The following is a 20112-nucleotide window of genomic DNA, read 5'->3' as shown; positions in this document are numbered from 1 at the left end:
GAACGAGACCACTAGCGCTCTGCTATGACATGAACTAACTGAGTGGCGCGCATTTTAAAAAAGGAAGTTATGCTGCCGCACCCTATAGAAGTAGCACATGAACCTTTGTCAACACCTGTCTGTGACGTATCATCGGGGAATTTTGGGCTCATACTATTTCAAACTACGAACTTGCTCGACGCACAGGTCTGTCAAACGTGGGCGATGCGATCGGAATGCGGAAGTGGTAATGGATAGGTTACACATTAAAGAGGGGCGACAATTCCGTTGCTGGCCACTCTCTAAGATGGCCGACGAGTGTTTTGTCCTAAGAGCACCTGGTCCAGAGCACTAGAGGGGAAGTGTTGAGGGAGTTAAAGCATATTTCAGTAGCATAACCTCCAAACTTAAATTATGATGATGATGAAAGAGTATCTACCAGGTGGTTGAATCTACTGAGAATTGGTGACTTCATGAGATCACAGTCTTTTGGATTTCCTTTTGTAAGTTTTGGAGCATCCCTACAGAGAAGCCAGCAGTAATCCACAAGCATACATCCTGTTGGAAATTTTCTCTGCGTTCGTCACTGACAGCTTCATGATTGGTGGGAGTGGAGAAAATGGAAGTACTGTCACCAACTATTTCTTTTGTTCTCTAAAGATTCATGCATAGGTTCCTTTTTTTCCAAAAGTAGGCCTAACGCAGGATGCTGTACAGGTTGATGTTGAGGACTTTTGCACCATTTCATCTAAGAAACTTTTCTCTTAATTATTTAAAAGCTTGTGCTTCTCGGTTCATAATTCTGATTGATTTGTTCATATAAACCCAGCTTGATGTACAGGGTTGAAAGAACATTTTCTGGATCCACAAGAGATTCGGCAATGACCTTGAATATAATGGGATTTCCATCCTTAAGAACCAACTATTTCTGAGCTCATAGCCAGCTCCAGTTCATAAAGAGGCGCATAGGAGATTCATAGAAAAGTATCTACTGTCGTTTAGTAGGTTAATAATAAAATGAAAGATAAATGATTGTCTTAATTTAAGAAAATTTATATAAAAATAGACGGAAAAGGCAATTTAATTTTCAAATTGAATGCCGAGTAGCTGATAATGGAAAGTAGAGATAAACATAATCATCCAACGAACCATTATCTTAAGTTTAATGAAGAATATTTTCCATTATGATGCTTAAGATTATCAAAACATTTAATGTAGTTGAATTTTGAACCTCGATCGAACCATATTGCTTATCTGGTGATCTTGAATCTTTTAGTAAGCTGGTGCGTTTTTCAGATTATAGACGCACGTATCTCCTTTTCTGGTATCCTTGGTCTATGACGGGCACATTTCTTTGGTTTAAAATGTGCATCATGTTGCACCAAGTCACCTCCTCATTTTTTTCTCTGAAACTCCAGACGCTCAACACTGAATACAAACAAATTTTCTGAACCGTAAAAATCCATGTAACTAACATATCAACAAGAACGCACTAATTGCTTTCAAGGATGAAGTAATCCTTTTCCTACATCGAAAGTAAAGACAAACTAAGACCATAATCCACGTTTCGACTAGAGCCCCGTTGTTTGCAGGGCTGGTATGTATTCTTGGCCCACGCACGAGTTCACTCTACTTCCTCTTCTTAAGATCCTAATTGCTTCCGTTTATGTCTTCTTTGCGTACATAAGTTTAATTGCCAGCGGCGCGAGTTTTCATCGCACAGGGTATGTACCCTATGTACACAAGATGTATCTGTATATACCAAGGAGTATCTGGATGGTGAAGAAGAGATGCAAAACACATCACCCCCTAGAGATGTTTGTCTTTACTTTGAGGAGCCGTGGGTGTACCTTGGGCACGGTAAGAAACAAGACAAAGTCCAAGAAACGTAAGAACAGCGGCATCAGCAACAGCCGCGGTAGCGACTAGCGGGTAATTTAAGAAGAGGCACTGCAATCCGCTGGATAAATCTTTCCCGGCTATTGGAGGAGGTTCGTGTATCTTTTGCCTTTGAAGGGGATGATGGTGATGCGGTCGATGTTGTTGAACAGCTGGAGGCAGCTGCTTCGGCAGTGGGAATGATGCGAGAAATGAATCCCGTGTCGTGCAATGAATTCAACTAACTGAAAAACATTTGAATGCATTCGAGATGCAGTGCATTGCACTCAAGAAATACAGCAGAAGTCCTAGCAATTGCATCCTTTCTTATGTGATTCTGAGAATTTTCTGTAGGTTGCAATGGAGAAGTCATTATTATTTGTTGTTAGTTGGTTGGTTAAGAGTTCAATTGCGTTCTCTGATGCAATGGTGCTAAGATATTCAAGTGCATTTCATTTATGAGGATTTGATCCTACCAATTCATTTGGGCCTCTTGTATTAAACAGAAATACGCAGTTTTGTGATGTGAATTGCTTATGCTAGAAAAAGTGCAATTCACCTAGAAAATGCTTAAAATTGGAGGTTTTTTTCCCAAACTTCCTTCCTGATCTATGATTGCCCGTTGTCTCTGTATCGAGTATATGTACATCCACATTTGTGATACGTTTAACTCATCATCTTCATCATCAACGGCGCAACAATCGGTATCCGGTCTAGGCCTGCCTTAATAAGGAACTCCAGACATCCCGGTTTTGCGCCGAGGTCCACCAATTCGATATCCCTAAAAACTGTCTGGCGTCCTAACCTACGCCATCGCTCCATCTCAGGCAGGGTTGCTCCCTGTACGCTTAACTACTCACGAATAATTGCAGTGAGTTTCTCATAGAAGGATTATGTCACCCTCAAATTTCATTTTGTTTTCCTTCAGTTGACTGAATGTCATTCATTTGATTCCTGAAAGTTGCAAATGTATTAGCTATTTTTCGTCTAGCACTAAATGGACGGTATCTTGTTTTCTAACCCTCATTGTCAATCGAAAGAATTCATTAAAGTCAGAACTGTATAGGCTAGGCCCACGTCCTCTTAAATTAACCATGTTATATTGTTTAGAATTCCTTTCGTTGTCAGGATCTCCCCATATTGCAACTTTTTTGACTGTGTTGGAAGTCTGCAAGCATAATGTAAAAGGAATTTCTGCGATTGGTTGTAGGATGTTTGAGTGGTTGACGCATCGGAACTTGTTATTCCCGTAGGTGGCTTCTACGTGCGGTTTTATTATGGTGTGGATTATAGGAGGAAGGTCTTCTTTACACATTTTGGTAGTGTAATTTGTTACTACTTTTTGCAGTTCCTTAAATCGCTTGAACAATTATTCATTTTTTTCATGTTACAGAGATTTGTTCTGTGTATCCCGATTTGATTCAGTGCTGGTTGCAGGATCTTTTTTTTCAGCCGGGTACCTCGGGAACTCTGGTCATTTCCCATGGACTACATCGCACGCAAGTCGAACTTGATGAGGAACTTTGATGTGGACTTTCGAAGCAGGGCAGAGTGGAAGACTTGCGGGGTGTTGCAAGGCACACAGTATTTTTCACTGAAATATCAAAGATGGTCTGGAGCCGTTGCAGGAGTTTTCTCGAATACACACAGTGTAGTCGAGTCGTACTGTCTCCTAAGATTCCATAATATATTTTGTGGGGGTACTGGCGATACTGGAAGTCTATCGATAGCCGAGGCACGATCTGAGGCCATACGTTACATAGCCATTCTGACCGACGGTCAAACGACCATTAAAACCGTGTACTCAGTGGCGCTCAGTCTGCTTTTGGCAGTTCCTCGTTCAGCACAGTCTGTGTCCAAAGGCGACAGTTAAGTGTGGAATCTACTCGCACTACTGAGCAGCCGCGGACTTCCGATGGCGAAGACTCACCACCTGCGCCAAGTCAAGGATGATTTGGCCTACCCATAACTAGATCTGATCGCGAGAGCTCTTGTACCAGATGCGTGCAAATACATAAAAGGTTACGGCGGTCCTTACGGGTCATTGAGCTATAGCGGACTAAGCTGCCAAACCCAGCATATCCTACAATTAGCATTACCGTGGCTACGGAGAAGAAGAAGCTAGAGCAAAGCCACGGGCACTAGGTAAACTATTCTTTAAGCGCCTTTGAGTACAGCAAGGTGGAAGAACTCCGATTCTCCGCAATTTTGCTAGGCCCCATACGCCAAGAACATCATCGGCCAATACCAAAGAGGCTTCCCTCCAGAGAAATTAGCAACATGGCAGATTTTTTCTCTCTGCGACAACCGATGGAAAACTATTCGAATATGGTCATCGAGTGGTAGCCAGGGTAAAACTGTACACGACCATGAGAGAATTCGGTATCCTGACGAAATTGCTGAGACTGACGATGTTGCCATTATGAGAAGAACAACCCGAGACGTACAGTCTACCTTAATTCAAATCGAGTAGGCTACAATAAAAATAGGAGACTACAATTTTGAGACCGTTGAAAATTTCTCCTATCTAAAATCGAAAATTACCACCGATAATAGCTATAACGGAGAAACTCGCGCACGATTGTTGCTAACAGAGCCTGCTTCAGGTTACAAAAAGTGTTTCGCTCGAAACGTCTTACCATAGGGTGAAAGCTCTTACTGTACAAGAGTATGAACAGGCCAGTCCTTATGTATACCTCGGAGACTTGGTTTCTTAGCAAGAAAAATTACGAACCCTTTTTCGCGTTCAAGAGAAGACTCCTCCGAAGAATTTGTGACTACATGAAGATGGGCGAATCTGCAGTCTGGATGAAATCTATGAGCAAAACTACGACGTCAAGTTGTGGATAAAATCCGGCTCAACAAGTTGCGGTGGGCGGGTCACCTAATCCGTATGGGTGCTCATCCTCACCCATACGGATTAGGTGAGCCGGAAAGTCTATGATAGAAAAAGAAGACGAGGCAGACCCTGCCTGAGATCACGCGATGGTTTGGTTCTTTCTACAAAGGAACCGTAAAACAAAAATACCGATTAAGGCATATAATAAATTATTATTAATGTTATGCACAAATAGAACTTTTAATCCCGTTGACTAGTCAAATTATTGGTTATAACAAATATACTAATAATGCAACGCTTTAAATTTTTCTAATTCCCGTGTGTTCACCGCCGCGGTTAGAGACAGAAGAGACCGGCTTATTTCCATGCGGTCTTTTCTGTCCCAACCAACGGCACTTTCCCACCGCTAATCCTCCACTCCCGTGGCGAGCTCTAAAATGAGTGGAGAGTTCCGCGCCATCTACCCGTCCGCACCCGCAACATTCGAAATAAATTTCAAATGCTGCGGATCCTGCCGCGCCAGATCACTCCGCCCCCAGACGAAACCTAGGGGGGTTTCGGCGACCGATCCCGGAACTCCGTTCCCCGTTAATCCACAAAGCGGACACGACGCTGCTTCGGGGCGCACACGGGTTTCAGTCTGGACAAAGAGACCGCCTTTTTGCGTCCGCCGATCTCGAGCTGGAAGAAATGTTCTCCCCTCTCGAGAACGCGGTACGGACCCTCATATGGAGGCTGCAGCGGCTTCCGGACGGCATCCGTCCTGATCAGCACGTGCGTGCATGTGTCCAGTTCCTTGGGCGAACAGGCAGGTATGGGCGAGTGTCGAGTGGGGAGTGGCGCTTTGATGCGTCGGAGATTGTCCCTCAGCAGACGTACCAACCCCGACTCCGTGAGACCCGCTCTCTTGTCGAAAACCGGATCGCTTGGGAGTCTTGGGTTCTCCCCGTATACCAGCTCCGCGGGGCTGGCAGCAAATTCCTCTCGGCGGGTTGTAAGTAGGCCGAGTAGGACGAGAGGCAAGACTTGAGTCCAGGACGGATCGTCGCGTGCCATAATGGCGGCTTTCAGCGTCCGGTGCCAACCTTCTAGCATCCTATTGGATTGCGGGTGGTATGCAGTAGTCCGCTGGCGTTTAAAACCCAGGAGTTTGCCTAACTCCGAGAAAAGGGTGGATTCAAATTGCATTCCCTGGTCAGTGATGACCACTGCAGGGACGCCAAAGTGAGGTATCCACTCTCGGCAGAGGGCTTCGGCACAAGATTGCGCCGTAATGTCTTTCAGAGGTATTGCCTCAGGCCACCGGGTGAACCTGTCGATGATTGTGAGGCAATACTTGTAACCGTGCGAGTCTCGCAAAGACCCTATTATGTCGAGGTGTATGGTGTGGAAACGCTTGGTAGTGCGGGGGAATGAGCCCACTTTTTTCCTTACATGCCTGGAGACTTTACACTTCTGGCATGCGATGCACTCTCTGGCCCAGGAATTGATATCCTTATTCATGGAGGGCCAGAAGTATTTTCCGGTGACTAACCGATTTGTTGTCCTGATGCCGGGATGCGCCAAGTCGTGAACTGCGTGGAACACTTGCTTGTGAAATGTGGCCGGAATGTATGGCCGAGGTCCCTTTTCCGAGTCTTCGCAGCAGAGCGAGAGGTTTGAGCCGAAGATGGGCAACTCCCGAAATTCGTGGCGCGGCAGGATCCGCAGCATTTGAAATTTATTTCGAATGTTGCGGGTGCGGACGAGTAGATGGTGCGGAACTCTCCACTCTCCACTCATTTTAGAGCTCGCCACGGGAGTGGAGGATTAGCGGTGGGAAAGTGCCGTTGGTTGGGACAGAAGAGACCGGCTTATTTCCATGCGAAGGTGGAAGAACTGCTTTCCTTCTTCGGGTTGGGTCTGCAGATCTGACCCGGTTGGATTTTTTCCCATGCTATAGCATATATATTCTTAGGAGTTTATAGCTCCCCAGCGGCCTAGTTATCTTCTGTCTGATGATATTCAATTCACAGTGTGTGTGTTGGTGGGCCTTGTTCTACTGTATTCATTTACCCCCTTCCTGGCAAGAGGTGTTGAAGTGTTCTGCCGAATGTTCAATTTATTGGGGGCCGGTGATTAGTAGCCGTCTGTCAAAGCTCCATTTCGATTGGTTTCGTTGTATCTTCTTGTTTGCCAATAATAGTATTTGACAATACAAACTTCGCTTTTCTTGTAGATTTATTTTTAATCCAAGATGTCAAATGCTACGCCGTTTTGAACCACCAGTTTTATTGTAAGTCCTTGTCTTTTGACTCTTTGTTTTCACGTTCCCTCAGAAATCATTTGCTTTTTGTTTACTCTTTCCATCCATCCATCCGCTTACGGGTAGATTGCCTGAGAATTTCTTTTTTTGAAAATTATTTTTCCTACTGTCTGATGCCATTTAGTTGTATGTTTCTCATGATTCTCTTCTCTCTCTCCAGTAACTCTTTCGACGTTTACTCGCCTTTATCTTGTCGTTCTCATTTCTAGTTAAGTTTTATATTTTCCATTAGATCTATGCTTATTTATGTCTCATTAGGCATAGATATGGTTGCCACTTGCCTCTTGGTGGGACATAGCTCGTAAAACATGCCTATGCGCCATCGTACGTTGAAATGCGCTTTAATTCAATCAAGGATTTTCCGAGATTCCCGCACTCTCCCTGCGCGTTCTGCGACAGGCGCTCTTGGGGCGACCCACTCGTTGGCCATCCTGGGAGAGTGGGTTCCACTACAAGATGTAGCATGCAATGGTATTGTCGTCCCTCCTTAATGTGTGACCTATCGTTGCCGCTTCCGTCTTCTCATCACATCGCCCACGTGTAACTGGCATGTATGCCGACCAAGTTCTTTATTCGAAACAATATTAGGCCAATGTAGCCTATACAACCCGTAGCCATTACATGGCGTAGCCAGCAATGGAATTGTCGCCCCTCTCACTACCACCTTCTGATTACAACGTCCACGGGTAATTGGCCTGTGCGCCGACCAAGTTCTTCGTTTGTAGTAATATCAGGCCAGCATGCCCCGGTGATACGGGGTGGACAGGTTTCGACGAAGGCTTAGAGCTTTCGAGTGACATTGGAGTCACTTTCCACCTGCTACTCCCATATAACAACACAGGACGAACACAACAGTCTCAACTTGATCTTGGTGTTGAGATAATTGCATTTGCAGATTTTAGAAAAGGCAGCAAGTGCATCTGGTGCTGTTCATGCGTCAAGTGACATTCAATTCGGTTTAAGGAAAGGTGACATCGTCCATTGAACTCATCCACGTCCTCTGGACAAGGCAGCATCAATAAAATTACCGATAACAAGAAGAAATAATATCGGTGACAAGATGCGGCGAGATTCCACTTCAACTTTGTTAGTTAGATATGGTCTATTGGTTGTTGTTGTTGGTCTTTAGTCCTCCGAAGTCTTCCAGTCCATGGTATTGGCCAGACATATCGGTCTATACGAGGGTGAGTCATCCAATGATTTACCTGACTTTGGAATGAGCATCATCTTTTGTCGCTTCATTGCTCGGGAAATCCTCCATCTCTGAGGAATGATGTAAAAACTAAGTCGAATATATCTGGTGCTATCCTGGCTGCCACGTTCAGAACGATATTTGGAATGTCATCCAGCCCTGGGGTCTTATTTTCGAGAAGTTTCCCTGCTGCAGCTAGAATTTTCTCATCTACCACGATAGGAACTTTGTCTGGGTTGACATGTACTGCCAGAAGCCACATCTTGTGGAAAGAATGTTCACTATATTTTGCAATGTCCGTTCCCTTGCATTGGTTTCTCTGCTAGCACATTCTTTTGTACATGCGTTTAAGATACCGGCTATTATTTAGGGATTATAGCGAATTTCAGTGAAGGATAGTTTCTCCAGCAATTAAATGAAATATGGGAAACGGTTTTGTATGACAGCTTGTAAATATATATCTTCTATCTTGACACGCCTGAATCTGTCCGCTGGGTGTTTCCTCGCATCTGCTGTAACTCAACTTCCACAGCACCATATTGCTGCTCTTTCTGTCTTCTGCATATTCCGCTATGCATATTTCGTATTGTTTGCACACAATAGCAACATTACTTTCGAATACACTCTTTCTGTCTGTCTACTTGTTTGCCTGTCTTACTATTTCTCACATGTCCCTTTCTAAGAAGCGACTATGCCTATTGGAATGAAATTTAGGGAAAGGTGGGATTTTGGATCCGTCCTTCCTTGTGCGAATAACATTTTTCTTCGTTGCAGAGAGGGTGGGTTAAGGAGGAAATTTTCACAGATAACTGTTATTTCTGTATCAGTTATTTCGCTCAGTAGTAGTATAATTTTCGAAAAACCCCCTGAAGTTATATTCTATGGGTAATTTTCTCTAAAAGATTCTCACGGATTCTGTAGTAGCTTGAACGCATATGTACATACTAAGTGACGAATTTACTTAAAAAATCACCTCCAATTTGTATCAATTTCGGATACACGAAAACCCGTAGGTAAAATATCTGTCCCGGATGAACAGAGGCAGTCACTTAATCTTAAGATAAAACGGAATCTGGTGCATCACATAACCAGATGAGCCGAGTAGAATACACACCATGCCTCCTTGAAATCTTCATTGAACGATGAAATACCTCAAAGATTCTCTACTTACATATAAGTGTACATATGTTTTTTCATAGTTTTCAGATACAAGATACTAACATCATATGTGCTCTACCCTTGCGGGGTGCACATGCATTTAAAAATCACCGAGTGGCTGTGCTGTTATTCTTTGTGACCTCACGTGGTCCACAGTAGTGCCTTCGTCTTCCAATTGAGGCGGCATTTTGTTTTTTTTTCTCCTGAACATTTGAGTTTTCACAAAATATTTTCCTTGAGAATGATTTCAGCAGAGCTAGCCTCTGAGAAACATAAAAACAATGAAACCGAAACATTTGCAGGAGGTGAACTTCTTGGGAAATATTGAGAATAACAGTCGCCCACGAAGAACTAGGAAAATCTTGCCTAAACTATGACCAATCTTGATTTTGCTGATGTGGGGCATGTCGGATTATTGCGGAATTAGATTGAAATCATTGGCAATAAAATCTGTGGTCATTTCTGAAAAGATATTTGAATCGGAATATTCAACAACTGCAACTTTATCTTACGAACTAAAATCTGTTTCTTTATTCAAGCATGGGTTCCTTTTTCACGATATTTTTGATATTTATCTGTGATGAACAGTTGGAACTGATACATTTCTTTATTCTGTTATATCTCAAGTAAAAATTTATATTAATTTTCATGTTAATTTCTTTTCAGGAAAACGGACGTAGAGAACTACTGCTGTAAGTAAAAACTAAAAATTTAAACACGTTTATTTACAAATATCTTAAGAAAAGATCCTCGGTGAATAGAAGAAAGATAATCTGCCCCGTTAATATGTGGAATATCGTAGAGAGGAGGGTAATCGAGTTTAAGCTGCGTAATCAATTTGCAATGTGATAAAGATTCTGAATTGCAAACAATTGCGAAAAAGGACTCTGCCCAAGTAAACAATTTGAAGATTTTCATCTATTTTTCAAAAGCACTTCAAATTTCGAGTGTATTAAAAAATGGGTAGAGGGGAAATTTTCAACTCTACCCCTTTGTAGGCTATCGACAGAGAAGATAAAAGCGAATGGTGGTCACATTCCTTTAAAAAATATGTCGTGTGAAAGTGGGGCCTTTTGATATCATCATGATAAGCTTGAATTTTCCATACTCCCGGAAAGGAGAGCGGTCGGGAAAAAATATAGGAGAAAGGCAAAAGGAAAAGGAAAAGTGATGGCGCCACAAAGTGGGATTTCATGCCTTAACGGTAGAGTTTAAATTTGGACGCACCACCACGGTCACTTCCCCTTTTCCTCAAACAGAACTTGCACGCCACATAGTTCTAACATTTACCAAACATGTCGGGAAATCGGAAGCTAGACGTGCGCTTCGGTTAAGTAGTTTCTGAGAATGGGCCCGGGTCCTCCCCACATTTCCAACAAATGTCAAAACTAAGACCGGTTTCAAAAAGTATTAACCGAGACCTTTAATTTGATACCCCACATGACTATATTTGATGAAAAAAAATTACACCTTCCTTTCGCATGTATGGGGACTCCCCTCAATTCGACGTAAAAGGATGTAACTCACTATATGCGTGAGCGTTCACAGTTCCCACCTTTCTACCAAATTTGGTGTCAATCGCTACAACCGTCTCAAAGAAATATGCGTGTGACGGACTGTCATACGTTTTATCATAGTAAGGTTCTGTAATTAAAAAAAAATCCAAAGCCGTTTCCTGCTTTACTGAATATTTTCACTATCTGCAAGTAGTCGGTGAAATATGCATAATTGTAGATAATTAAAAAACTTAGTAAAGGAGGAAACGGTTTCAGATTTTTATTTTTAGTTAGAGATTCATTGTTTTTTGATAGTATATACTTTCAAATCCAGTACTCAATGTTCAAGGAGAATTTTTGATTAGTTTCTATGTTTGAAATATGTTCTTGGTCAAAGATGTTCTCCCAGCTCCGAGGTTGTATATGCACGTGTTTTTGCGAACTACTTTCAAATGGAAATCGATGGATAACTTATGGGTGGGACAATTTGTCGCAAGACACCAACCGTTTATGCTTCATGCAATTTTTGTGGATATGTACTTTTCGCCCCTCGGCTAATTTTAAGAAAATTGAAAAATTTGACATATTGCATGACTTGGGCCTTTGTGAAATCATGAGAATCAAATGTGGCTTCGATATCCCGGACTCCAAATTGAGATTTTGCACCTCTTTTTAAATTATGACCTATCGACTGCCACTTCCACTTCCCAGTCAACATGTTTACCGGCACCTGGCCCATATGCCAAAGTAAATCTCCCTTTGAGGTTGTGTCAGTACCTAGCTTGGCACAGCCTCTACTTGTATTTCCAGATTTTTGAAACAAAGCAGCGAAAACGAGTCTAGTGTTATTACGGTATCAAATAGCCATAAGTTCGGTGCCACCACCAAGAGAAATAACGATACTAAGATAGCCAAATTAATCGAAGTTTTCGGTACTCTGTCCACTGATGCTGATGTAAAGATTGCGATGATTCAATTCAAATCTAGAGTCATTTGGTTAAGGTCTATTATTTATTCTTTTTCTTCAGCCATTGTCCCGTTCACAAGCGGGGTAGGCTTGTCGTGATCGGTTTCGTCATTTTGTTTTATCAAAAGCCTTATTTGGATGCAATCGCGAGGTTTTCAAATCCCTATCTAGCGTATCAAGTCACGCTTACCATCGACTTCGATATTCACACCAATCCTGGTAACGTTAGCGCTAAGCCATATCATCGAAGACGCCTCTTTCGCAATTTTTTCACGATCGGTGCAACCCCACATCGATCAGGATGTCCTCATTTCGGTTGTGATCAAAACGTGTCACGTGACTAGCCCAACGTAGTATCTTTATCTCCATTACCGCAAGTCGCCGTTCATTGTCTTCTATAATCGGTCGGCATTCAGAACTATAGGGGGCGATAGCGCGGGCGACAATGCATTGAATTTTAGATTTGAGACGCTCGTTGATACGTCGATCACAAAGAACACTGATTGTGGAACGCCGCGTCATCCACATTCCGTTAAGGGGTGAAGCAATTTCACAACATAGTTCTTCATTGGCTGATAGCTTTGACCCGAGATATTTAAATCGCTCAGTTCTAGGCAGGTCACTGCCGCTGACAGTGATTGTGCCTGTTTCATGGGAATCAGTCATCAAAAATTCAGTTTTATTTAAATTCAATCTGAGACGATGTTGGATAAAGTGATCATTCCATTTTTGGACAAGTTGCTCGAGATTATTTTTGCTATTGGGTGCTAGGAAAACATCATCTGCATAAAGGTCTTTTACTCGATACAAGATACTATCAGTCGAGAGTTTAAGGAAAGATGTCATGGTTCATTTAATCACTCTACGTCATTAGTACGTAGTACTACGTCAGGGAGAGTAACATCAGCGACATAATGCATCCCTCCCGCATTCCGGTTTGGACTTCAAATCCCTGCGAGATTTTACAATCAACCTGGCATTTTGCACCGCTTTATGTTGCTTTAATAATAGCTATTAGTTTTTTTGGGACATTTCTCCAGCGCAGGGTACTATTTTCGAAATCGATGAAGAAGAGCAGGTTAAGCGGTAATTAGAATTCCGTACATTGCTCCGCAATGCTTTGTATGGTGCTAACGTCATGTGTCAGTGCATGAGAATCCAGAACGTAAACTAGCTTGATTTCTGCCGCTGGAGCTTTCTTTTTTTTTTGATGCGTTTTAGGATAATTGCATAGTCGTGTCTTGTTGAGGCCTGCCTTAGTAAAAACCTTCAAATAATCCCGTTCGTTCCATGAGGAAATTGGCAAATTGTTTGCTCTATTTCTTTAACGGATCCGTCTTTGCATATCCAGTCTATTCGAGGCTGATTTCAAGGTTTTCGAACAGGTAGACTAGCCAGCCCCTACACCAAACCCCAATCGGTTTTAGCTGCAGGAAACTTGCCTTCATCTTAACGAGCAGCACGTGGAGGTGGAGATATCAACTTTGTTGGTCGATCGCGACTCTATTGTGCGTACCAGTCTGGGGTTTCGTCCTGGGGCCTATACTATTCTATGGTATTTGATTGCCATGGACCAACATATATGCTCTGCTATGTATTTCAGCTTCCTTCAGAACCTTTCGAAAAGCTTGCACTCCTGCTCAACTGTTTTGACCCATCTTCGGCCATGGTGCTTTTCTGGCGCTCTGTCAATTCATCATCTGCCATATTCGCTTTCTAATCGACACGACCACGTATATTTCGTGCATACGTTAACAGGACGCAGATACAAGCTGATGCTTGGAAGCTTGGAATTTTCGTGTCAAAATGGCGGTTACTTTCCTTGGACTCTTAAGTTTACAAACAGTTCAATTTTCTTAAAGTGCTGGCCATTGGTGCTGAATGGACAAGCGTGATGAACCTTTAGACTGAGAATCTTGGTTTTGTTGAAATCTATATTCTGTACCAATCTTATTGCTTATACAGTCATTTACCTAGGGTCTGTGATTTGGTGCGAGAACAAGCAGATACCATCAGCACATTCGTGGGGGTTGAGGAAACAGGACTTTGTTCATTGAACCCTTCCAAACCTTCCGGCCAAAGTTATAAATGTCATCGATGTTATTGCTGACGCTACTTTGGATTTCAAATTCAGATTTTCTGTGACAGTTTACGCCATCATATGTCACTCTGGTGATAGTTATTAGTTTCTTTAGAATACCCCACCATAGAAAGCGTATCTTCCTAGATGCATAATTGCCTTGAAAAGTAGCTGCTAATGGTTTTGTAGTGTACCCATTGCCAATGAAGAGCTAACAATGGCTTGATAGGTCTCTGTAGTTCATCTATCTTCTACGAGGGTCAGAACAATTCATTTTCTTGAAAAATGCCCAGAGGTTGAGCTTCTAATAAATTGCGCATAAAAGACCCGAACCTTTTCACTGCCATTAAACTTCTGAGTTTCTTCAAAGATCCAAACAAATGTGAGTCACATGGTTTTCACTATCTCTAGCTTCTTCCTATTTGATTTTGTTTAGACATGATTTGTGAGGCCACTCATTATCGTAAAGGAGGTTGATATTTCTGATTGAGAAATATTGTCCTGTGTTCCGAAGGCAGCTTTTGTTTTATTGAATAGTAGACAGCTGTAATAAGAGTTCACTATTCCACGATAGTAGAGGAAGTCAACCGAAGGATAGGCGTTTTTCCATTCAGGGAAAGAAGCCGAGGTTCCCATTTTTCTGAGGCTTTTTAGAAGCCAAATTCTGCACTAATTATATCGAATAAGTTCAATGGATCTAAGTCGTGGTAGTCACGATATTGGCGCTAATGAACTAACCGAAAAAGCAATTTCGTCAATTATGAAGTGGTGTCTTCATCCAAAAAGTCTTTTATTACAAGAATGTCTTCTTCTGTTGCTGAAGTTCGAGGATACCGATCGTAGCTGTGATATTCCAACAATTGTCATATTTTTAGAAAATTTGGTTGTTGTGCACCTGAGTTGTGAGTGTTTATCTTAAATTTGTGTATAATAATAATAATACGTAACCGTTCTCTATCGGAGCCACTTAAGGGGGTCATTCTCAGAAACTAACCACCCGGAAAAATCTAAAAAAATTATGATGATTCTCCTATGTGATATCTAGACCTTTAAATATCCATTATATTGATATCTGCTCAAATAAAAGTAATTATATTACATTGTTATATTTTGGAAATGTTATTTCATCTGGATAGAATTGGTTCCGAGAGATAGTTTCACACGTCTAGCCAGCAGCGATCCGTCAGGCAATATGCACTTAATTGCACTCTGCTATGGGCATAGACATAGCATATGATACTTACTATTCACAAAGAGGCCAGTTATCCCTTCTGGTTTAAAATCTATATAATGATATGATTAAATAAGGGAGCTTAGAGTTTCAGACTCTATTCCAGTATGTCAATAAGATCAATGGTGATGTCAAATAAGGGTTATTTTCTAGACTACTTTGAATTGACTGTATATAATTAGTGCAATTCATTCGAACACGATTCTTCCAAAGCTTCAAGACTATGCATTTAACGTGAAAGAATTATTTTATCAAAGAAGTAGATGTTCTTCAACTTAGAGTCAGTTCTCTACTCCTCTCTCCGTGGTCTTCACTAAAATCATTTTCTTCCCTTTTACTCTAGCGTCCTCACACTATTGGCACTTGCTGGAACAATTTCAAGTTCAAGTTTATTTCTGAAGAGGATGTTTTCCTAGAAAGAATCATTTCAACGGCTTTCCATACTGCTTGCCCGTGCTTGGTTTGATTTTTCCTTTTTTCGCAGTTTCCATTCTATTTTTATTGCGTAAAATCTTGTCTTCGTTAAATTTGTTTTGCTTTTTTGACGAGTGTTGAGCTTTTTTAAAACTGTCTGAGGGGATCATTTGATTGTTCCCGTAATCGCCTCATGTTGCTAGCATTTCATCCAGATCGAATTCCTTCCCTGTCTTTTGGGGACTTATTCTGAACATAAATCTTTGAGGCCCCTTAGCGGAACTCATTTTCCTTTTTGAATTTCCTTTTATTCAAGGATTCCATTATCCAAAGGCTTGAAATTATTTTAACTTTGCAAGTATTCGTTCAAATGAATCTTTTATTCTAAATAAAACAAAGTGATTCTCCTCCCATAGAAAATTTACTTTTTTTGTATTCTTGGGTCACCGTTACGAATGTTTTGGGTCAATTTAGATTGTGTAACAGGATGCCAGTAGGCTTTGAAAATCTTATCTTTTTCAGTAAACTTCTATGGAAATTATTATGAGTAAAATAGAAACTTGGGAAGTTTGGTTTATTTAGCATCATTGTCGATGTAGCTTTATTACTAGCTTTAGCCAGCTAATGCAGCTTTTGGCTTCCTATACCCGAATTGCAAGTCTCTGTTTCTACCTCCACATTATTTGCAACGGTGAGTGCAATTATTATAAATATAGTAACCACCTTCTCTGAGAATTGCGAATGGTGATAACTAAAATCCACTTTAAATGAATTCTGAGAAGTATTGCATCCAACTGGAATCCTTTTCAAAAATTGCTCTGTTTCCAGGAATATGTTAAATATATGCCTTCCCTCATTCGAATCCCCTCCTGTGTGAAATGTGAAACACCGGCAAATGTAATCATCAAAATAGCACTGACTACGCCATAAATATGCGTTGCCAAAGGAAATCATCCGTCATATACGTTGGTAGCTACGTGGGTACATCACTCTTACTTCATTCGAGCTGACAGGAAGCGTGGGGCCAATATTCTGTCTAGATCCTTTTTCCGTTGTCTAGTTTGTTGTTCTGTATTCCCTGCCCTTTTTTCCCGCGTTGTCATGACACTACGCAAAAATTTTCCATGCGAACTGCATGCTCCTTGCCGCGCCCTCTCGTCCTTAGGAAGTCCTTCAACAGCGGATAATTTGTTAGAAGCACGCTTCCCGTTTGCCATAAGCAGCTGTAAGCAGGATAAATTGAACAACTCAATACAGAAGAGATAGAGATACACCGACAACTAGCGACGTAGTTACCTGTACAATGAGTGTTTGGGTGTGCGGCAACTCCGTAGATATTCTCACGTTTGCGGAGGCGGTTGTGCTGGTAGGATCTGTAATCAATACTTTGTCGACTTTTCTTCTCCATGGAAGCGAGCCGATGATGAAGATGATGGTGCTACAGGTAAGCACATTTGCCGCCCGCCACATCCTGTCTAAGGCTCATAATTCGTAGACTATATGGAAGAAAGACCAATAAAATGGGGATGCCACGACCTACTACACCACTCTTTTTCGGAAGATGTCCTCCGTTCAGGGGATCAACCGGGGAACGGATGACGGGGTAAGTTTCTCGAGTGGAGAATGTGCCGCCTAAATCGAATTTCAAGTTGTTTTCTGACACCGGTAAGTTCTCCGTGGTATATAGATTTGGGGATGAACCTTGCATCTGTTTGTTGGGGTCAGGTAAGGGATGTAAGAGCAAAGGACTAGAAAATAGTTTCAACGATTCCTTTTGATTGAATTGCGGAGATTGTTAAGTGTCGGGAAGTTGAATTTAGTGGCGAGTGGAGGAAATGGCTGAGGTATTGATATATTTAACGTGATAGGTGTGTTTTACAATTGAATCAGGATCATATAATTGATTTAGAGGGATGAAACCTGTGAATGATTAACAGGAATTTATGGTAATTTTGTTTTGTGTGGGAGGGTTGGTTGATATACATACACCGGTAAAAAAAGAAAGTTTTGATACTCTGAACTTGAAAATAGGTTAGAAATGAAGGCCTATTACTGGGGATAGATGGTAGACAATTTTGAAAAAGTGCTTAGGATTGTCAAGGGAACGGTAGACATTGTAGCTGCGACTTATGGCGGGGTTATGTTTCTGAGTTTCCATTTAAAAAAATGATACCCAGAAAGAAACTCATCTTCTTCGAAAAAAAAAAACACTCCCAATTAGGTCTGGAAGCACTTCAAAAATAAAAACATGGGAAGGTCATGAAGGAGCTGCAGATAGAACTAATTGTCAAACGACAGGAATTTTATAATAAATCTACACCATTGTTAGTAGGACATTGAAAGCGTATCTCCAATTGTTGTAGACGACATTAGTTTTGACCAGATTTTCAGGCTTATAGAAGAGCTTCTTTTCCGGAAAAGGGTCTCGCGTGACCATCTCGAAGTAGAACTCTGTTGGAAGAACTCTGGCCTATACCGATATATATGATAAAATCACACTTTTGTTGCGCTTTCCGGGCTCGATACAGGTCTGCCGCGCTCCAATTTGCTTTCGGCTTCAGCACCTCCTCCACGAGATTATTGGAAGCGATGACCATGTCGAAGGTATCCTTAACCGTCTTCTCTCATCCACATATCTCAGACAGTGGAACATTGGAGATTCGTCCATTCCGAAATGATGCAAATACTTCCTAAAACCACCATGTCCCTTAAGGAATTGTGGCAATTTAATTCTCCGTGTTTTCGCTCGCCCTTTTTCTTAATAAATGGGAACAGTGTCCCAGTAACCCTTTTAGTGGCTTTTAATCACTGATACAATGGACTTAATTAGCTAGAAGATCCAAAGGAATCATCTCCGTGATAAGCCACACTGCTTCAGCCGATACTGTCCTATTTGTGCTGCATACCTACGGTTGGCCGGTATGATCCTACCCTTCTCCGGTGCACTGTATTGTTCAGAACTCCCGTGCACACAGGAGCAAACAGCCTCCAACTTTTCTTTGGGGTGCTGATTTTAGGACTTACCCTTATCGAGGTGAACCAATCTTTACCGCCTTTTCTCGCCCATAGTTTAAGTGCCCCGTTAAGTGCAATTTGGTGACGGTGATTGATTTTGAAACGACCTCGTGATTACCATCTCAGAGTTTGGCAGTATGGTTTTTTTCTGTGATTGGTAGTTAGGAGCACCTTCGACTTGTCGTTTGCCAAGTCCAGTTTACCCATTCGTAACTATGATTTTGGGCGCGAATCGTTTCCATAAACCCGTAAAGTCATCTGTAAAACCAGTCAACGCTGGGAGGGGGGTCTTCGGGAAACAAGGGCTGTCACAATGTTGTCTTTCGGTCCGTTCTCTGGCAACTCTTGATTATTGAAGGCATCATCGCGCAGCTCTCCACAAGGGTGACGCCTCCTGAGCCAGATCCGCGGCAATTGCTATTGCATCGACTTTAGAACGGGCTTGCTGAAATCTATACTACCATTTCGATAGACAACTTGACAATAGACCACTCGATGACCCTCGCCGAATGGAAGTGGCCTGTTTTCCACCATCTTCCCCATAGTATCTAGAAGGTAAATAGAGCAATTTGAAGAGGGCACGACAGGTAGTTTTTGGGGGTTTGGTGGTAGAAACAACCTTTGCCTCTTCTGCCATGCCGCCATCCAAATGTGTCTTATAAACCGGTGGGTCCGGTTTTGCCAACCATCTTTATTATCTTCAATCCAAATTGAGAATACGTTCTATCAAATCTTTCGCTGAGATCAAATTCTTTCGTATAGTAATTATTTTAGCCAAGAATTGTCGCCACGTCACTTGTGGTGATTTTTATCCATAAATTTTGTTCATTACAACCTTGTAGGTAGGTTCGTACTTGCCTTGCGGGATAGCCGCCTGCATCAATTTCGTTTACTATCCCGTATTTTTAAGGCTACTATGAAGATCTCAGTGTTCTTTCTTCAGCTCTCGTTGTTCCGTCTTCCATCGTTGGCAGTGTCCACCTGTAGTGTGGTTTCCTATTATGATGGAACCTGCGTTGAGTATTGTAGTGTGGCATACCCTCGTGCGTCGCTGACACAACTGACCCACTTTTTCGAGCGGCGCTTTTTTCGGGTTCAAGAGCCGCCTGCAATGTCTGCATCTCTAAAGCTCTAGAGGACTAGCCAGTTTTGTTATGTAAGAAGCCTGCTACAAATTTCCAGCCGCTCTGCACAGAATTATTTGAAGCCCGTCTTGCTTTGCAGGCTGTCTAATACAGTCTTGGTAGCCGTAAGCCCAAGACGCCACCCCATCTGTCGGATCGGCTACTCATACATGATTGTCAAAGATTTTATGAGGTTCGTATAATGTAGCCACTTGGCTTCTTAGGTATGAGAGCAAGTCTATCTGAACTCAGGATACATGCCGCTTCTGGCATTATGCCTACTATCCAGGCCCTACTTTCCACGATACAGCATGCTCATGAGATACATGTCGTATTACCGGGAAGTGCGATCCTTTTCCCCGCATTTTATGCATTGAACAGATCGGTACAAAGCGTTTGTACATGGCCTCGGCAGCTGTTCGTACAAGGACACT

At 42.1% G+C, this 20112-nt stretch overlaps 1 protein-coding gene across 17 annotated transcripts in view; it reads left to right on the top strand.

The window, feature by feature from the left end:
- Positions 1-20112, top strand: part of LOC119646894 (myocyte-specific enhancer factor 2) — a 204751-nt gene that overhangs the window by 84580 nt on the left and 100059 nt on the right. For 15 of the 17 annotated variants that reach the window (XM_038047545.1, XM_038047548.1, XM_038047536.1 and 12 more), the window contains one exon: positions 10018-10043. The gene's annotated coding sequence lies outside the window, so the exon portion shown is untranslated. Of the gene's footprint in view, positions 1-10017; positions 10044-11244; positions 11247-20112 lie in introns of all 17 variants that reach the window. The other 2 variants (XM_038047537.1, XM_038047538.1) reach the window with 1 other exon arrangement.

This window comes from Hermetia illucens, chromosome 1 (genome assembly GCF_905115235.1).
Source record: "Hermetia illucens chromosome 1, iHerIll2.2.curated.20191125, whole genome shotgun sequence".
In the NCBI taxonomy this organism is placed as follows: domain Eukaryota; kingdom Metazoa; phylum Arthropoda; class Insecta; order Diptera; family Stratiomyidae; genus Hermetia; species Hermetia illucens.
The sequence above is the reverse complement of the archived record's forward strand: the minus strand, read 5'-3'. Positions and strand labels throughout refer to the sequence as shown.